The sequence below is a fragment of the Polyodon spathula genome, chromosome 24 (assembly GCF_017654505.1).
Source record: "Polyodon spathula isolate WHYD16114869_AA chromosome 24, ASM1765450v1, whole genome shotgun sequence".
NCBI classification, from domain to species: Eukaryota; Metazoa; Chordata; class Actinopteri; order Acipenseriformes; family Polyodontidae; genus Polyodon; species Polyodon spathula.
Window position 1 is genome coordinate 2,358,048 of NC_054557.1, and position 14,720 is coordinate 2,372,767.

The 14,720-nt window shown below is 41.6% G+C and overlaps 1 long non-coding RNA gene across 1 annotated transcript; it reads right to left on the reverse strand.

Annotated features, from left to right (window-relative positions):
* Positions 1-5,378: 5,378 nt before the first annotated feature.
* LOC121299235 lies at positions 5,379-11,859 on the reverse strand. Its single transcript, XR_005947376.1, has 3 exons — positions 11,752-11,859; positions 6,353-6,412; positions 5,379-5,747 (listed from the first exon to the last, which is right to left on the reverse strand). It is a non-coding gene; the product is annotated as an uncharacterized LOC121299235 (long non-coding RNA).
* Positions 11,860-14,720: the final 2,861 nt, after the last annotated feature.

Genomic DNA, 14,720 nt, shown 5'->3' on the forward strand with positions numbered 1-14,720 from the left:
CGACGTCATGCAACTTTCAAACACCAAAATAACAACATCAACATACCAGACGTAGTCGGGGCACAACACCAGTGAAGACGTCCACCACTCATGTGGGACCCTACGTCACCAACGCCGTACGTTGTAGTTGGGGCTGTAGTGGTTGTGGTTGTGGTCAGGTCTGCAGTTGGTGATGTTGTACTTGGGGCTGCTGTGGATGTAGTGGTTGCAGCAGTAGTTGTAGTGGGGGCTGTAGTGGTTGTGGTTGTACTAGGGGCTGTAGTGGTTGTGGTTGTTGGGGCTGTAGTGGTTGTTGTAGTTGGTGTAGTGGTTGTGGTGGTTTGGGCTGCAGTGGTGTGGTTGCAGTTGAGGCTGCAGTGGCTGTGGATGTAGTGGTGGTTGCAGTATTTGTGGTTGTAGTGGGGGCTGGAGTGGTTGTAGTTGTAGTGGGGGCTGCAGTGGTTGTGGTTGTAGTTGGGGCTGCAGTGGTTGTAGTTGGGGGGCTGCAGTGGTTGTAGTTGTAGTGGGGGCTGTTGTGGTTGTGGTTGTTGTGGGAGCTGCAGTGGTTGTAGTTGTATTTGGTGCTGCAGTGGTTGTGGTTGTGGTCAGGTCTGCAGTTGGTGATGTTGTACTTGGGGCTGCTGTGGATGTAGTGGTTGCAGCAGTAGTTGTAGTGGGGGCTGTAGTAGTTGTGGTTGTACTAGGGGCTGTAGTGGTTGTGGTTATAGTTGGGGCTGTAGTGGTTGTTTGTAGTTGGGGCTGTAGTGGTTGTGGTGGTACTTGGGACAGTTGTGGTTGCAGTTGAGGCTGCAGTGGCTGTGGATGTAGTGGTGGTTGCAGTATTTGTGGTTGTAGTGGGGGCTGGAGTGGTTGTAGTTGTAGTGCTGCAGTGGTTGTGGTTGTAGTTGGGGCTGCAGTGGTGGTGGTTGCACTTGGGGCTGTGTTGTAGTTGGGGCTGCTGTGGTTGTAGTGGGGGCTGCAGTGGTTGTGGTTGTAGTTGGGGCTGTAGTGGTTGTTGTAGTTGGGGCTGTAGTGGTTGTGGTTGTAGTTGGGGCTGTAGTGGTTGTGGTTGTACTTGGGGCTGTAGTGGTTGTTGTAGTTGGGGCTGCAGTGGTTGTGGTTGTAGTTGGGGCTGCAGTGGTTGTGGTTAAACCCCGACACCAACAGGGGCATGAACCACTACAACAACAACCAAACGTCATGACTCCGACGTCACCAACACCTACATTGACCACCGAACACCCACTCAACACCAACGTCTGGGACAGTGGTTGTAGTTGGGGCTGCAGTGGTTGTGGTTGTAGTTGTGGCTGTAGTGGTTGTTGTAGTGGGGGCTGGAGTGGTTGTGGTTGTAGTCGGGGCTGCAGTGGTTGTAGTGGGAGCAGTTGTTGTTGAGCTGATAGTTGGGGCTGCAGTGGTTGTTGTTGTTGGGGGCTGTTGTGGTTGTGGTTGTACTGGGGGCTGCAGTGGTTGTAGTTGTAGTTGGTGCTGCAGTGGTTGTGGTTGTGGTCAGGTCTGCAGTTGGTGATGTTGTACTTGGGGCTGCTGTGGATGTAGTGGTTGCAGCAGTAGTTGTAGTGGGGGCTGTAGTGGTTGTGGTTGTAGTAGGGGCTGTAGTGGTTGTGGTTGTAGTTGGGGCTGTAGTGGTTGTTGTAGTTGGGGCTGTAGTGGTTGTGGTGGTACTTGGGACAGTTGTGGTTGCAGTTGAGGCTGCAGTGGCTGTGGATGTAGTGGTGGTTGCAGTATGGTTGTGGTTGTAGCTGGGTGGCTGTGGTTGTGGTTGGGGCTGCAGTGGTTGTGGTTGTGGTCAGGTCTGCAGTTGGTGATGTTGTACTCGGGGCTGCTGTGGATGTAGTGGTTGCGGCAGTAGTTGGAGTGGGGGCTGCAGTGGTTGTGGTTGTAGTTGTGGCTGTAGTGGTTGTTGTAGTTGGGGTGTAGTGGTTGTGGTTGTACTAGGGGCTGTAGTGGTTGTTGTAGTTGGGGCTGTAGTGGTTGTTGTAGTTGGGGCTGTAGTGGTTGTGGTTGTACTAGGGGCTGTAGTGGTTGTTGTAGTTGGGGCTGTAGTGGTTGTGGTGGTACTTGGTTGGGGCTGGTGGTTGTGGTTGTAGTTGGGGCTGCAGTGGTTGTGGTTGTAGTTGGGGCTGCAGTGGTTGTGGTTGTAGTGGGGGCTGTAGTGGTTGTGGTTGTAGTTGGGGCTGTAGTGGTTGTAGAACATGACGATGTTAGGGTTTCACCGTGGTTTACATCGGTCTGAGGTAGACAACACCAACAACCAACAACACCCTCGACAGTGGTTGTGGTTGTACTAGGGGCTGTAGTGGTTGTGGTTGTGGTCGGGCTGTAGTTGTTGTGGTTGTACTTGGGGCTGCTGTGGATGTAGTGGTTGCAGGTAGTTGCTGTAGTGGTTGTTGTAGTTGGGGTTGTAGTGGTTGTAACCAACAAACATCAGTTGTAGTTGTACGATGGTGACATGCACCAACACCAAAATTTTCTGAACACCGGACATCAACAACAACGGTGTGGACCCGAACATAACCTGACCATTGTCACCCCGGTCAACAGCAAGATTGTAGTCCCCCCTCACCACAACCACATCACACCACCGTTTACACCAAACAACCCACCCGGATGACATAAATCACTAACAACATCACCCCGGGACATCACCGTTTGCATCAGGTAACATGTACCCACAACACCAGATAGGGGTACAACCACCCGACGTCACCAACAGTGGTGTACCCCCGACATCCAGTGGACAACACCTTGTGGCAGTACGCACGTGGTACTAGGGGCTGTAGTTGTGGTTGTAGTGGGGGCTGTAGTGGTTGTAGTTGTAGTGGGGGCTGCAGTGGTTGTTGTTGTAGTTGGGGCTGTAGTGGTTGTTGTAGTTGGGGCTGTAGTGGTTGTGGTTGTAGTTGAGGCTGCAGTGGTTGTGGTTGTAGTTGGGGCTGCAGTGGCTGTGGTTGTAGTGGGGGCTGCAGTGGTTGTGGTTGTAGTTGGGGCTGTAGTGGTTGTGGTTGTAGTTGGGGCTGTAGTGGTTGTGGTTGTAGTTGGGGCTGTAGTGGTTGTGGTTGTAGTTGGGGCTGTAGTGGTTGTGGTTGTAGTTGGGGCTGCAGTGGTTGTGGTTGTAGTAGGGGCTGTAGTGGTTGTTGTAGTGGGGGCTGCAGTGGGTGGTTGTAGTGGGGGCTGTAGTGGTTGTTGTAGTTGGGGCTGTAGTGGTTGTGGTTGTGGTCAGGTCTGTAGTTGGTGATGTTGTACTTGGGGCTGCTGTGGATGTAGTGGTACTGCAGCAGTGGTTGTAGTTGGGGCTGTAGTGGTTGTGGTTGTAGTTGGGGCTGTAGTGGTTGTGGTTGTAGTTGGGGCTGTAGTGGTTGTGGTTGTAGTAGGGGCTGTAGTGGTTGTTGTAGTTGGGGCTGTAGTGGTTGTGGTTGTAGTTGGGGCTGTAGTGGTTGTTGTAGTTGGGGCTGTAGTGGTTGTGGTTGTACTAGGGGCTGTAGTGGTTGTTGTAGTTGGGGCTGTAGTGGTTGTGGTTGTAGTGGGGGCTGCAGTGGTTGTGGTTGTGGTGCAGGTCTGTAGTTGGTGATGTTGTAGTTGGGGCTGCTGTGGTTGTAGTGGTTACACCTACATCACCACAAACGTAATAAACACCAACATCACACCCCGACCTCACCAACATCAACATACCCCCGACGGCACCAAACACCAAACACCAGTCCAGTGATCACCACCTAACCAACATGAACCCGACGACACCTACATCACCAACGTCGTCATCAAACTCACCCCACTGCAGTGGTTTTGGTTGTAGTTGTGGCTGTAGTGGTTGTTGTACTTGGGGATGTAGTGGTTGTGGTTGTACTAGGGGCTGTAGTGGTTGTTGTAGTTGGGGCTGTAGTGGTTGTGGTTGTACTAGGGGCTGTAGTGGTTGTTGTAGTTGGGGCTGTAGTGGTTGTGGTTGTACTAGGGGCTGTAGTGGTTGTGTAGTTGGGGCTGTAGTGGTTGTGGTTGTACTAGGGGCTGTAGTGGTTGTGGTTGTAGTTGAGGCTGCAGTGGCTGTGGGTGTAGTGGTGGTTGCAGTATTTGTGGTTGTAGTGGGGGCTGGAGTGGTTGTAGTTGTAGTGGGGGCTGCAGTGGTTGTGGTTGTGGTCAGGTCTGTAGTTGGTGATGTTGTACTTGGGGCTGCTGTGGATGTAGTGGTTGCAGCAGTGGTTGGAGTGGGGGCTGCAGTGGTTGTGGTTGTAGTTGGGGCTGTAGTGGTTGTTGTAGTTGGGGATGTAGTGGTTGTGGTTGTAGTGGGGCTGTAGTGGTTGTTGTAGTTGGGGCTGTAGTGGTTGTGGTTGTACTAGGGGCTGTAGTGGTTGTTGTAGTTGGGGCTGTAGTGGTTGTTGTACTAGGGGCTGTAGTGGTTGTTGTAGTTGGGGCTGTAGTGGTTGTGGTGGTACTTGGGGCTGTTGTGGTTGCAGTTGAGGCTGCAGTGGCTGTGGATGTAGTGGTGGTTGCAGTATTTGTGGTTGTAGTGGGGGCTGGAGTGGTTGTAGTTGCAGTGGTTGTGGTTGTGGTCAGGTCTGTAGTTGGTGATGTTGTACTTGGGGCTGCTGTGGATGTAGTGGTTGCAGCAGTAGTTGGAGTGGGGGCTGCAGTGGTTGTGGTTGTAGTTGTGGCTGTAGTGGTTGTTGTACTTGGGGATGTAGTGGTTGTGGTTGTACTAGGGGCTGTAGTGGTTGTTGTAGTTGGGGCTGTAGTGGTTGTGGTTGTACTAGGGGCTGTAGTGGTTGTTGTACTAGGGGCTGTAGTGGTTGTGGTTGTACTAGGGGCTGTAGTGGTTGTTGTAGTTGGGGCTGTAGTGGTTGTGGTGGTACTTGGGGCAGTTGTGGTTGCAGTTGAGGCTGCAGTGGCTGTGGATGTAGTGGTGGTTGCAGTATTTGTGGTTGTAGTGGGGGCTGGAGTGGTTGTAGTTGTAGTGGGGGCTGCGCTTGTTGTGGTTGTAGTGGGTGCTTCAGTGGTTGAGCTTATAGTAGGGGCTGCAGTGGTTGTAGTTGTAGTGGGGGCTGTTGTCGTTGTGGTGGGAGCTGCAGTGGTTGTAGTTGTACTTGGTGCTGCAGTGGTTGTGGTTGTGGTCAGGTCTGCAGTTGGTGATGTTGTACTTGGGGCCGCTGTGGATGTAGTGGTTGCAGCAGTAGTTGTAGTTGGGGCTGTAGTGGTTGTGGTTGTACTAGGGGCTGTAGTGGTTGTTGTAGTTGGGGCTGTAGTGGTTGTGGTTGTACTAGGGGCTGTAGTGGTTGTTGTAGTTGGGGCTGTAGTGGTTGTGGTTGTACTAGGGGCTGTAGTGGTTGTTGTAGTTGGGGCTGTAGTGGTTGTGGTTGTACTAGGGGCTGTAGTGGTTGTTGTAGTTGGGGCTGTAGTGGTTGTGGTTGTACTAGGGGCTGTAGTGGTTGTTGTAGTTGGGGCTGTAGTGGTTGTGGATGTAGTGGTGGCTGCAGTATTTGTGGTTGTAGTGGGGGTTGGAGTGGTTGTGGTTATAGTCGGGGCTGCAGTGGTTGTAGTGGGAGCTGTTGTGGTTATAGTCGGTGCTGCAGTGGTTGTGGTTGTAGTGGGAGCTACTGTAGTTGTAGTTGGGGCTGCAGTGGTTGTGGTTGTAGTTGGGGCTGCAGTGGTTGTGGTTGTAGTGGGTGCCACAGTGGTTGTGGTTGTAGTCGGGGCTGCAGTGCTTGTGGTTGTAGTCGGGGCTGTAGTGGTTGTATTTTCAGACTGGGCTATACTGGAAGCTGTAATTCAAAAAAAAATTTAAATATTACTACCATTTTTAAAAATATATTATTTTCTAACCCTGAATATGATAAAAAAAAAAAAAAAAAAACTTTTTAGAAGTGCACAAAACATGTATTGTAAGTTGTAAAGATGTATTTGATTATGCTATACAATTTACATTTTAGTACACACAGCATGAATATAAATAAATAGTCTATTACTGGTAGTTGTTTTGCAGCATTTTACAGCATCAAATAAGCCAGTTATTTAAGCTTTAACCTCTTGAAACCCTTCTTGTTTTTGTATACAAAAACCTCGAACGTCTTTACTTAATAAGTGTCCATTGCAAACTAAATAAAGGTTAATGTATTCAGACCCTACAGATACACATTGATATGTTTTGTTGACATTTTGTTTTTATTACACAGAAATTAATATTCATGTGGGGTTTGTTAGGTACAGAAATGGTTAACTTACATTATTGTAAATATATATGACCAACATTTAAAAAGAAAGGTGTAAAATAAACACGTACAGTGTTATGAAATGTTAGGGCGCTTACCTAACAAATTTTATTAACTTTTGAAAATATATGTCGACAGGACAAAGACATTAGGCTTACCTGCTATAAGTAAAAGTATTGCTATTGTTTCCAGCCCCATTGTGTTTGCTGACGTTCCAACTGTTAATCAAGAATAAAGGGGAAAAGAAAAGTGTGTACAGATCATGTACAAATATCATTCTTACAATAAATAAACTTGTAAGAGAACCTAATTAAAGTGAATTTGTGAAATACCGGTATGTGAAGTTCAACATGTATGACCTATATAACCCGTTTAAATGACATGCCTATTCCACACGTCATGAAGTTGTTAAAATGATGTGAAGCAGTCATCAAAAAGAGGCGGATTTTTGTTCTTGAACGACGGTGTGCACATTCATAAAGTGCTTTGCAACAGTCACCCGTTTGATCAGATCATTTTATGAATAGCATTATGGACGACTTTCGGTAGTTTTAAACGATTTTTTTTTTTTTTTTTTACGGCAGTCGGCAAGTAATTTTATGACTAGGGCCCAGAGCGACTGTCTGTAGTGGAGCTAAGGGAACTGTAAGCAGTGACGTCATCCCCTGCTAGCAGATCCGCGGAGCCTGGACTGAGAGATTGGGTCAGAGAAGTGACTGTACTGTGTTAGAATGAAATGCTGAACCTGTACTGGATGTTAGGAAAGCCATATGATTCCACTTGTACTGTAGTTTAAATGCATTATTTAGAAACGACATATATAGAAGCACATACATTCAAGAGATAAGTGTTTACTGGTGCTGCATTGGTGTGTATGTGAACTTCTATCTCACGATGATTTTCTAAGGCTTGCCTTTCTGTACCATTAATATTATTATCTAATGAACTGCTACAATATTCCTAGCTTCTTGTGGTTGAGGTTGTTGTCTTTTGTGTGTTCATTGTAATTCCTCTATCTTATACACGTCATTAAATAAAATGATTATGATGAACGAATATTCAGATTATTTAACAGATAATAATCGATTGTCTGTGTTTAGTCGGTGATCTAATATGGTATGATCATATAGCATGGTATATATGGTATATGGTCATATAGTATTCATTCAATTTGATTCAATATTTCGTGTTCTCTTGATCCTTGGCCAATTAATATTGTCCGTCATTGTGCAGATACGCTTGCTCCTGTGATTTGTAATATTGTGAATCTCTCCATAAAAACTGGGACTGTTCCATCAAATTTAAAGTTGGCAATTGTAAAGCCAGTACTGGATCCTGATGTCTAATTATTGTCCCATTTCTAATTTACCTTTCCTTGCAAAAGTCTTGGAAAAGGTTGTTGTTGTTGTTCAGTTGTCTGCATATCTCTCTGCTAATAACCCCTTTGAAAAAATTCAATCTAGCTTTCAGAAACAACATAGTACAGAGTCTGCACTCATAAAAGGTGTTAATGACATCCTTTTGAATGCAGATGAGGGGCTGTTATCAGGGATTGTCTTTTTGGAAATATCTGCTGCATTTGACACCATTGATCACACAATTCTTCTTGATCGCCTTGAGAAAACTAGTGGCATTACTGGCACAGCACTCTCCAGACTGCGGTCCTACTTAACCTCCCGCCATCAATTTGTGTCCTTTGGAGGATCAAAATCAGTTGATTCTCTTGTAGTTTCTGGGGTCCCACATCGCTCTGTTCTTAGTCCTTTACTTTTTTAATTTGTATATTCTACTGCTGGATAATGTGATCAGACAACATGGTTTTAATGTCCACTCCGATGACACCCAGATTTATTTTTAAATGAGTTCAGATGATGTAAATATAAACTCCAGACTATCAACTTGCCTTGCCAAATAGGGGCTTGAGTGTCAAAAATGTTTTGCAGTTAAAGGCAAATAAAACTGAATTTATTTTAATTGGCTCTAAAACAGCATTAAATAATAATCCCACAACCAATGTTCTTTGGCAGCCCCCCCCCCCCCCCCCCCCCCCAAGCTTGGAGTCTTATTTGATATATTATCTTAGTTTACAGCATCACATTTCAACTGTAGTGAAGTCTGCTTATTATAATTTGCAGAATACTGTATATCTCAAGTCTGTTTGTATCTTGCAGAATCTGATGTTGAAATTTTAATTCATGCGTTTCTTTCATCCCGTCTGGACTACTGTAACGCCAGTTGGGATCTGCTGATGCTGGGCTCCTGGTGAATACAATGATAAAATGTATCTCCTGTGGTGGAAGAGCCTTTATTCACTATGCACCTGTATTATGGAACACTCTTCCAATTGAAATCTGTAAAGCTGACCCAATAAATGCATTTAAATCAAAGCTTAAAACACTTTATGCAGAGGCCTGTTTGTAGATTGGTATGGCCTATTTTAGAATTTTGATAATATGCATTTTATTTATTTATTTATTTATTTATTTATTATCCCATGTATTTAAAAATGTTTTCTGATGTTATTGTATATATATTATATTATAATATTTTATATTATATTATATTATTGTATGGTATATTTATTTGTAATGGGAAGCGCTTTGGGATGCCTTGGCATGAAAGGCGCTTTACAAAAGAAATGTGATTGATTGATTAACGCACATTAACGTAATTAGCCCCACAGCTTGTAAGCTATCATCAGCACGCTGATTGAACGGACTGTAAGAATTTCATCATACCACCAAAATGCATGAGGAGGTTTTGTTCTTCATGTTTCACCACTTCAGATTGTTTTGATAATATAATACATGTGATCATTGTTATTATACATTATGCATATTCAGGGAGTTACTTTATCACCATTGCTTCGGGAAAAAAAAAAACATAAAGAAACAGCCTACTACACTTAAGAAGGCATTATCCAAAACCTTTAGATGTCAGGATAGCTTCTTATAGTTATGGATTAACTTTTTATTGCAGAAGCCCACACTGCAGCAGTATTCATTGATACATCATTTATATGTCACCAGAATCCCTTGATATAATATATAATATATTGTGCACATTGGGTGTACATCATGATTATTATTATTATTACACTGGGTAACAAAAAAATAATAATAAATTTGTTCCTGGGTAGTAAGTATTATTTCCTAATTGCTTATGCCTCAAAAGTATAGAAAATGGCTATTATTCTCCACAAACTTTGCTTTTGTGACCAGGACAGTGAAATTTCAAAATATCACTATTTTCAATGGGAAATATGTTGTTTTTTTCTGCCTTTATGTGAACGAAAAGACACACATTTGCCCATTTTCCCATTGGAAATAGTGATATTTTGAAATATCACTGTCCTGGTCACAAAAGCAAAGTTTGTGGGGAATAATAGCCATTTTCTATACTTTTGAGGCATAAGCAATTAGGAAATAACACTTACTACCCAGGAACAAAAATTGTGTTACATAGTGTTATTATTATTATTATTATTATTATTATTAAATAATAATAATAATGTTCACCCAATGTACACAATAAGGCTATTCATAAATGATTTTATTTGTCACCAGAAAACCAAGATACAATTGCAGCCTTATATGTACAGTTTTTATGTACTTGTTATAATTAGGCTTGCTACTATTCAATTTTTTTTTTTTTTTTGCCAAATCGACGATTAATATCAGCGTTTATTTTTTGAAGAAATTACTGGGTTTTTTTGTATCTTTATTTTTCAGTCGAAGCAGAGAATGCGTGAAATCGACCTTTATGTTTAAAAAAAACCACCAGACTTTTTATGCCACTGAGAAACGTCTCCTTTAAAAAAAAACCTTTATCATATTCAACACCCAACAAAGCCATGGTTACCAACATTCTAGTTGAAATAACGTTTGGTCACAGCAGAGCAGAGCTGGAGTCACTGAAGGCATGGCAGATGGGCCTGCTTCGTCCTGCCACAGACTGCTTCAGCCATCGTTAAGGGTGTTGTACTAACCCGCTAAATTCAAAATAGCCACTTTGAATGACAGTTGCTGTAGCTGGCAAATGAAAGTGCACAGTCAGTGCAGGCTTGATGATTGAAAATCAGAGAGCATTCTAGCGCTGCTTCAGTCAATGAGATCTGTCAGAATAGGATGATGTGACAGACGGTGAAACTACAGTAGCCACTGAGTTGACAGACAGCGACCCCTAGCCATTCACAGCTGAACAGAGACTGGAGAGGCAGCAAATATAAAAACTACACAAACTAGAGATTATTTCTAAATTATAATTTTGGTAAGAAAAAAATAATGAGTGGTTGTACCAACGTTTATCGTATAGAAATTTATGTCAGTCGGTATTTTGGGGGAATTCAACATTTATCGAGCTTTACCGATTAGAATCAAAAAAAGTAGCAAGCCTAGTTATAATACATGGTGACATACGTGAGAACCAAATGGAGAAAAAGTGATTTTGACCATGGCTGTTTCATTGTTTAAGAGCATGGTCCAACAACACAACAATTCATTGTCATACAATGAATGACCATGAAACAATCAAGGTGAACAATGGTACACAGAGTCATACAGTGCCTTGCTATAGCAATATAAAGCATCCCAACACAGTATATTGTATTTATTTCATAGATTTACCCTCCAAAAATGCAGTTGGTAGATAAGTACATTGGTAGAGGTTTAGGGGGACTAAAACATTGCTGAGAAATCCAGTATCCAAAATCAAGAATCCAGTTGCTTAATCAGTAGTCATAAACATTTTTGTTAAATTGATTTTTGTATTGAAAACCCAGACTTATTGGTCACATTTTTATGGCAATTCCCAGGCAGGCTACAATTAGCTGTCCTGGCATTCTGTAACTATCGCATGCAGTATATTCACAATTGACTATTGAGACACCGGGAACCAAGGAAGTACAAGAGCTGATAACATGCAAAGTCAAAATTGCTATATGTATTCATACCAATTACATTTGAATATCATACATGATTGATAGTTTTTCAATGCATAAAACACCCTTTATACAGTTTATCTGGAGTGCTGTCTGTGTCTGTGTCTGTGTGTGTATATATATATATATATATATATATATATATATATAATATATATATATATATATATATATATAAACTTATTTACAAACAAGCTGTTTACCAGTTTTGAAATACAAAATAAATGTAAGTATAGTTTGTACAAATACACAACAAGTAGGGGGAAACTGTGTGAAAATGTTTTAAATATAAAACAAGACATTTAGAAACTTCAATTTGTAATTATGCTTACATTTTAAAATCATAAAAAATAACCTTTTTTAAATGACAAGATTACAAGATTGTTTGAAGGAATCTTTTAATTTGTTATTTTGTCGGGGCTAGAACACTTACAAGTTGAACCCCTAAATATAGCCTACACAGATAACTGCATAGGGTGAATTTTAGCATTTATTCCGTTTTCTGTGATAAAATGGTTAATTTGGAGATATCACCAGACATGTTCATTGTAAAATAACATTTGATAGGAATAGAAGAATAATTGCTTTAAAGAATTAACTGAAAAATATTTTACTAACCTCCTCTTTTGAAAAACATCTTCATATTCTTTGGAAAGAATCCCATCAGCAGTGCTCCTGTCTTGTAAAGTATCACAGGTGCTGAGTGCCTGTCTTCTCTGTTCTAATATATAATGGGTGTGTTTGTTTGTAAATGACAAACTGTGATTATAAATCATGTACCCATGACACAAACACAACATAGATTTGACGCCTGAACATTACTTTTGCTATACACACCCATGCCCTTCCCAACATAGGTTGCATATCTTTCCTGTGTGCAATTACTGGTTAAAACCTGTGGAACATGTTTTGTTTTAGAAAAGAAACGTCCACACTGTTCTTTTTAAGCACTGTTGCATCTTAATGTTTTTGTTTGGTTGATTTTGCACTAGAATTGCTACTACTTACAAATTAGATTTGTATTTTACACATATTATAATCTACAAGAAAATGCTCATGTTAACAGTTTACTACATACGAACACAAGAGGATAGTTGCAGTAAAGTAAAGTTCAGATAAATGCACCAGCTCTTAGAAAGCTGATAGCAGTTTGGGGATTATGCCCTGGTAAAATATGTGGCAATAGCTGTATGTTTCCAGTAAATTTTTTCTTATGTGCTAAAACTCATGCATATGAAAAAAAGCACAACAATCGTGATGGAAACACATGGAAAGTGATGGAGCTCTGAGTTGTCAGCAAGTGAGGGGTGGAGGGGGGGGAGTATAGTGCTGAAAGCAGTCAAGCTTTTTTAGAAATGATAAAGGGCAGATGAGGGTTTAGCGTAATTGAGCATTTCCCCATATTTAAACTTTTTTTTTTTTTTTTTTTTTTTTTTTTGCAGGTGTGAAAGTTTATTATTCTTATTTAAAACAAACTAAGAATATTGAATCACTCCATTCCCAACACTGCAGCATTGTCTCCCTGTGCCAAAGTGGGCACTTAATCCACACATTCCAGTGCTGCTCTGACAGCTTTGTTCTAGTGCTTATCCCAAGCCACTCTGACGACAATAACCTTGGCACCTGACATTGCGGAATAAAGTAACATTTTTCAGAGCCGGATCCTTGAGTCATTTAAATGCTACACACAGCTTCTTCGATTCTCATCAGCACATTAAACAGAGCCAGTTTCCTGTCTAAGCAAGATGGGAGAGTCACATAACACTGTGGCAAGCTGGCTGGTGGATGACGTCAGACCTAGAAGAAACACACAGTACTGCAAGGTGAAATGGTGAATGTGCTTGCTTGTGCCGGTTTATTGCAAATAAAAAGTTTAAACAGACAAAAACACTTTGTAACAGAAAATGACGCTATGGCTTTAAAAGCCAGCATGCTTAACTGTTATTTCTTTTCTTATTCTTTACCCTCCTGTCCACACCCGTTAATATCCATTCTCAAACACACAACCCGCATGAGTGCTTCTATACTGTTGTGCTGGGATTCAATTACTAATTAATTATTCACTTGAATCACAGCATGTGAACTAATTTGTGCAGTCCTGTGTTCACATACTTTATCTGCACGTGAAGTGATTATGCAATCCCTGTGTCTAAATACAACTATATATTTTAAATCAGTCTTGCTACACAGACCCATTTATATCCCATGCACCAATACCTATAGTACACCAACATTAACACACCACACGCAACATATTATACAAAATAGGCACACTGCCACAAACCTATGCAGTAAATAAATGGTGGACTACCAAATTCCTGCCCCTCTTTTGTATTTATGGTGGTAAAAATATATGTCTGGCTATACCACACCTAAGTTTTTTTTATTTTTTTTTTATGTATTTTTATTTTTTATTTATATTTATTTGATTTTGTCTTAACCAGCACAGGCACATTACACTATTGTTCAGCATGACATAATTAAGGTTACAACAGCTAAAACCAAATAATATTACATTAAGATGAGATAATCTTGAAAAAGCAAATGCATATCACGTTCAGAACTAGAACCATTAAAGGCACTGAAGTACATTATATAAATAAATACAATAAAATAGAATACAAACAATAATAATAATAATAATAATAATAATAATAATAATAATAATAATAATAATAATAATAATAATAAAGTACAATTTAGTAATGTCCTCAATGCAAACAGAACTGTGTGTGGTGTATTGACAACAAGGAAATGGTTGAGTGGTGATGAGGAAGAATGAGGAACAGAAAACAAACCAGGTAACTGCAGTTCAAAGAGATGTGTGGTGCACCATTTATTTTATTTTAACAACAAAAATAAAAGATTTAACAAAAATAAATGGTCACAGAGCAAATGAAACAGGTAAACAAAAACAAAGTCTCGAACACAAAGAAAATAAATACTCCAGGTCAGGCTGGGGAATCGCTTTCACTGATCCTAAATTGTGTGTATTTTTCAATTTCTCTCTCTCTCTCTCTCTCCGCGCTTGTTCCACCTCTGAACAGACCACCCAGAGCGTAGAGAGCTGCAGGTTTATATACAGGTGACCATCTCCCAACTTAGTAACAAATTAATCATTTAATTTGATGGCCACCTTCTGCACAAGGTTTTTAATCATTCCTGGCAGAGGACAAGTTACTCCCTTGCCTCTGCCAGGACATGTCCAAATAATTAAAAAAAAACTAACGTGGCTACACCATTAATTAAAAATCCCCAAGACTAACACGACTTTCGCCGTCATAGTTACACCTAATAAATCATAAAACACAAGTACAAAATAACACAGCACGGAGGGGAGGCCCCATACTAAAAATAAATAAACAAATTTAAATAGCAGGACTTTCCTGCTGCCCTGCTACATATACCCCCACCCCCACCCCTTGTGCAAAGCATGGCCACCTCCCCCCTCAGTCTCAAAGTCCCGGAAGAGGGGTCTGGAATAATCCATGGGGGTGGCCATGTGGGAGGTCTTCCTCCCCAGTGTCTTCCTGACTGGAAACTCCCTCTTCCGGGGATCCAGCTGGACTGTAGTAGGGGAAACTGGT